Source organism: Schistocerca americana, chromosome 1, assembly GCF_021461395.2.
Source record: "Schistocerca americana isolate TAMUIC-IGC-003095 chromosome 1, iqSchAmer2.1, whole genome shotgun sequence".
Lineage (NCBI taxonomy): Eukaryota > Metazoa > Arthropoda > Insecta > Orthoptera > Acrididae > Schistocerca > Schistocerca americana.
In genome coordinates, this window is record NC_060119.1 from 179,651,329 (window position 1) to 179,657,557 (window position 6,229).

The 6,229-nt window shown below is 44.8% G+C and overlaps 1 pseudogene; it reads right to left on the bottom strand.

The window, feature by feature from the left end:
- Positions 1 to 3,743: 3,743 nt before the first annotated feature.
- LOC124554995 lies at positions 3,744 to 3,861 on the bottom strand (annotated as a pseudogene).
- Between the last annotated feature and the right edge of the window lie 2,368 nt (positions 3,862 to 6,229).

The window sequence follows — 6,229 nt, forward strand, 5'->3', positions numbered from 1 at the left end:
CGTGCGCCGACTGTAGCACCACGTTCAGACACACTTAAATCTTGATAACCTGCCATTGTAGCAGCAGCAACCGGTCTAACTACTGCGCCAGAAACTTATTGTCTTACATAGGCGTGGCCGACGGCAGCGCCGTTTTCTGCCTTTATACACTCCTGGAAATGGAAAAAAGAACACATTGACACCGGTGTGTCAGACCCACCATATTTGCTCCGGACACTGCGAGAGGGCTGTACAAGCAATGATCACACGCACGGCACAGAGGACACGCCAGGAACCGCGGTGTTGGCCGTCGAATGGCGCTAGCTGCGCAGCATTTGTGCACCGCCGCCGTCAGTGTCAGCCAGTTTGCCGTGGCATACGGAGCTCCATCGCAGTCTTTAACACTGGTAGCATGCCGCGACAGCGTGGACGTGAACCGTATGTGCAGTTGACGGACTTTGAGCGAGGGCGTATAGTGGGCATGCGGGAGGCCGGGTGGACGTACCGCCGAATTGCTCAACACGTGGGGCGTGAGGTCTCCACAGTACATCGATATTGTCGCCAGTGGTCGGCGGAAGGTGCACGTGCCCGTCGACCTGGGACCGAACCGCAGCGACGCACGGATGCACGCCAAGACCGTATGATCCTACGCAGTGCCGTAGGGAACCGCACCGCCACTTTCCAGCAAATTAGGGACACTATTGCTCCTGGGGTATCGGCGAGGACCATTCGCAACCGTCTCCATGAAGCTGGGCTACGGTCCCGCACACCGTTAGGCCGTCTTCCGCTCACGCCCCAACATCGTGCAGCCCGCCTCCAGTGGTGTCGCGACAGGCGTGAATGGAGGGACGAATGGAGACGTGTCGTCTTCAGCGATGAGAGTCGCTTCTGCCTTGGTGCCAATGATGGTCGTATGCGTGTTTGGCGCCGTGCAGGTGAGCGCCACAATCAGGTCTGCATACGACCGAGGCACACAGGGCCAACACCCGGCATCATGGTGTGGGGATCGATCTCCTACACTGGCCGTACACCACTGGTGATCGTCGAGGGGACACTGAATAGTGCACGGTACATCCAAACCGTCATCGAACCCATCGTTCTACCATTCCTAGACCGGCAAGGGAACTTGCTGTTCCAACAGGACAATGCGCGTCCGCATGTATCCCGTGCCACCCAACGTGCTCTAGAAGGTGTAAGTCAACTACCCTGGCCAGCAAGATCTCCGGATCTGTCCCCCATTGAGCATGTTTGGGACTGGATGAAGCGTCGTCTCACGCGGTCTGCACGTCCAGCACGAACGCTGGTCCAACTGAGGCGCCAGGTGGAAATGGCATGGCAAGCCGTTCCACAGGACTACATCCAGCATCTCTACGATCGTCTCCATGGGAGAATAGCAGCCTGCATTGCTGCGAAAGGTGGATATACACTGTACTAGTGCCGACATTGTGCATGCTCTGTTGCCTGTGTCTATGTGCCTGTGGCTCTGTCAGTGTGATCATGTGATGTATCTGACCCCAGGAATGTGTCAATAAAGTTTCCCCTTCCTGGGACAATGAATTCACGGTGTTCTTATTTCAATTTCCAGGAGTGTACACATCTCTGTAACTGAATGCGCACGTTTATACCAGTGTCTTTGGCGCTTCTGTATGTATACGTGCAAACTAAATTAGATTCACTGAAATGCCTTGTATGAATTCGTGAGGATGAAATAAATGGATACTCGTTTACACAAAATGATATCAATTAAATCCGTTCAGAAGCATTCTGGCACAGATTTGCAGTAGGATGTCATACTTATTACATGTGAATGCAGAATTTCTCAGCTTTACTTCACGCATAACATAACAATTTGATTCATTTGATTCCTACTACCTTCGCCTACTTTATGTCAAAGAAATTTATTCACTTGTGATTGCAGGCTTTCTTGGCGTATTTCAACTATAAAATCTTCATGGGTTATCAGCCGAGTGGCGTCGTCTTCTAGAAGACGGTAAGGGCGACTTCATGGGAAAAGTATGATATCAGGGTTCCAGCCCTGCTCGGAAACAGATTTTCTTTACCACCAATTATTTATCCCATTGGAATTTAGCATTTGATATCATTAGTTCACTGATTCAAGTTCGGGGAGAAGATGTAAAGATTCTGAGGTTTGTCGATGACGTTGTAATGCTGTCAGAGACGGCAAAGAAATTGAATGAGCAGTTAAACGAAATGTATTGTGTCTAGAAACTATGTTATAAGGCGAACATGGACAAAATTAAAACCAGAGTAATAGAAGATAGTAGAATAAAATCATGTGATTTGACAGAATTAGATTAGGAAATGGGACACTTACAGTAACAGATGAGTTTTGTTGTTTGAGCAGCAAAATAAGTGACTATGGCCGCAGTAGAGAGGATGTAAAATGCTGACTGGCAACAACAAGAAAAGTATATTTGAGCAATCGAATATAAATTCAAATGTCAGAATGTCTTTTAAAGAAGTATTTGTCTAGAATGTATCCTTACACGGAAGTGAAAGGTGCAAGATAAACAGTCCAGACCAGAAGAGAATACTGGCTTTGAAAACGTGTTACTACAGGAGAACGCTTATGGGTAAATGGTATAACTAAATAGAAGGTACTGGATCTAAATGGAGAGAAACAAATGTATGCCACAACTCGACTTAAGGATGGGAGGCATCAATGAATCATCAGTTTGATAATGAAAATGAGGTTTAAAAAATATGGAGGGACATCAAGCCTTAACTGCAGCGAGCTATTTCAAACAGTTGCTTGTTGGCGCAGATATGTAGTGCTGACGAGGCTTCCACAGGTTGTACCATCGTGGAGACTTGCATCAAAAAGATCTAGTCTGAAGATAACAACAACAATAATCGCTATGATCTAATTTCATGCTATTGAACCTTCCTTGATTTCATCCCAAATACTTCCATTCCTTTCATTTAAGTGAATCTAATAAAGCTGACGTAGCTTTCCCGTGGTTTCGTACATACAACTAAGGCGAATGCCCGTCGTGATACCTTTTAAAAGGCCTCGGCCGATTTCATTCCTCTCCTCGGCGTATCTATATTGCATTTCGTCCTTACTATATATAGTCTGTTCAGTAAGAGCGTGGTCAGCATTATGCACACATGGTAAAAGATATCGCCTTAGACTGAAGCGCCGAGAACCGCTCGACCACACCGGCCGGCTATTTATGGTAGTGATGGTAGTAAAAGGTATAAAAGGAGATGTGATGCTTACAGTCACGGATCTTTACTTTGTGTTGTGATAAATAGCATGTTCTTTATCTTGTTTCAAGATAGATTATAAATAGCTGGATTGATATTCGTTAACTCTTGAGATCTGGTCTGAACGTCAGCACCTTAGTAGTCTTCAGGAGTAGCAAAATGTGTGTCTATGTGCTCGCACCTGCTTCATAATTCCAGTATTGGTGTAAGTCTGGTCACCTGCAGCATATGAAAAAATGTGGAGCCCAAGTAACCAGTACTAAATCAATGTATGAAAATTTTTGGGAGAGGAATGTACGTTTTTTAGAATGTTAATCGCTCTAAATAGTAAAGCACTCCGTCTTCAGGCCACAAGTAGCCCATCGGGACCATGCGACCACCACGTCATCCTAAGCTGAGGATGCGGGTAGGAGGTGCATGAGGTCAGCACACCGCTCCCCGGTTGTTAGGATGGTTTTCTGTGATCGGAGCCGCAACTATTCGGTCGAGTAGCTCCTCAATTGGCATCACGAGTCTGAGTGCACCCCGCAAAATGGCAACGGCACATGCCAGCCCAGATGGTCACCCATCCAAGTGCTGGCCACACACGACAGTGCTTAACTTCGGTGACCTGACGGGAACCGGTGTAGCCACTGCGGCAAGGCCGCTGCCGCTCTCTAAGTAGTAAACTGTGTGAGAATACCTGAGTTTTGATCTGTGTATCACTGTAAAATTTCAGACAGAAGATACTTTTTTTTTCATTTTCTCATGAACTAAAGCTCCATTTTCTACGTTCACAAATGGAGCTGGGATTACGACTTCTGATATGCCTCTGGGCGATCTTTTACTGTCGAATTTTATCGTAGTAGCCTTATGGGGGATGGGGGGATGTAGAATAGTTGTCAACACAGTCCAGAAAACCTGTATTGGGAATTTTCTAATTAAGGTCTCACGAACCATTCAGCGTAATTTTCAGCATTCCTTTAATAACACGCCTTGAGTTAAACAAGTCTGTGACCGTTCGTACCATCCGTCTTTTTATACTCCGAATTCCTCTATTCGTACTGTCTGAGAGGAATCCATTACACTTCAACAGCATTCCGCTATGTTTTATAACAGTTTTTTCATACCCAAACAGTAATTCCACAGCATCATAGCAAGAATCGTTACCCACAATTTGCTTTAACCACGACCGACCCTACGTGATCCTTCCAATACAATTCTACACGCTTTCTTACTCTCACATATGTGTGTAATCCTAGTTATGACTTATCAACCTTCGAATCTCGTGAAGCAAACAACTCTATATTTCTGTGTTATGAGAACGAGTTACCAGTTGTTACCCTAGGTTAATTCCCATTCAGCTGCTTAATGCTTTATCATAGACAGAAATGCGAAAAGCCCGGAATTTAAGTACAACAAAGTGTAGTAGTTATACCACGTTTTGTGTGCCACTTTCTATATGGCTTCTGTATCTAAGGAACAATCTCCATCCAGGCTAACGTGCAGCAGCTTACCTTCAGGAAGTCTCAACTCAGCTGTAAACGTCGTCATATCTACCAATAGAACGAAAGGAATCAAGTAGTTGCAGCACTGGATCTAACGATTTTCGAAAGTCTACACAATGTAAAGTAATTGGTTATCTTCATCCTTGGCGTTTGGAAAAACGTGTGGGTATGTTTGGCGTGATTGCTGTACTCCGAATCCATGTTGGTTCCCAACCACAAGGTCGTTTCTGCCCAAAGAGGTAACTTATGTTTGTATTTAAAACACATTTTGCAACTCCCTTATGGACAAAGATGAATGATAGAGGACGGTAGTTCTTTGATTCGTTTTTGCCGTCTCTTTTTAACTTCATGACTGCGACCAAAGCTCTTTTCCAGTGAAAGCAACGCCATGGAATTTGTGTCGCAGTAGAGTCAGTGCAATTGCCAATTCGACGTAGAAACTGATAGTCGTTCTGCCTGACTTCGAACTTCTGGTAAAATTCGGTGTTTTCAGGTATATCATAGCGCCTTCGTTATACTGTCAGCCAGGCCGCAAGAACACGCATGTACACGAAACAACCACGAAAATATTTCATAACAACATGACAGACGAAATTTGTATGCACCTATAATGGGACGTCTTTTGCATCTGCTTTGTGTACACGTAAAACTAAAAAAAGTGGTTTTGTTTTCTAGCCTCACTGCTGCTTGGTTAGACCCTCCAGCAAGGGAGGATGAATATTCTATCCCGCGACTTTGTAAACTCCCTCCTCTCTACCCTAGCCTTTAGCCCAACGGACGAGGTCCGTTGTTTTGTCGGCCAACCAAATTTCACAGTGTTGAACTTTGAGAATGGATGCTCTCCCTGTCATCTCAGTGCTGTCATAACCGAAGGAAGGGAAGTCGTGTTCGCCGTATGTCGGCGAATCAAGTTAACGTCATTCTGCGTATTATCGTATTTTAACTATTTTTTCAACGTATTTTCTAAGTCGAAGATTGAGGACCAGCCCAACATTTGCCTGAACAAGCGTGGGAAACCAACTAAAAACTATTCTCGGGCTAGACAGTGTACAAGACTATCGGTCGTTTATCCGCCGCGTGCGTTCAAATCGAGTCTGGCCTACCTCCCTGTCTCGTAAGTTAGTGCACTGAGGATTACGCTATCCGAGCAGATCTGTAAGCTCCCTCCCATTGTTCATAAAATTTGTTGTCTCCGTCTCAGGCATAAATCACTAAATTTGGAGTAGCTAAATTTGTGCAGCACCGTTCAACACCAGGTGGTTCGCTATTATTGCACATTTCAGTACCGTTGCTTGGCTTCAATGCAACTATCGGGACGAAGCTACTGAAATAAACTTGATAAACTAGACTATAAATATTACTTTCTATTTTAGTTCGAAATAGAACAATAATTCATGGACTTACACCTACCACACGTTGCAATTGATTACTGTCTAGTTTTACTCATGTTAGACTATTGTGAACAAATGAAATATAAGTAGTAGATATTCTTTTAATGTTCAGAGCTGAATATAACTGATTTATGTCAACCT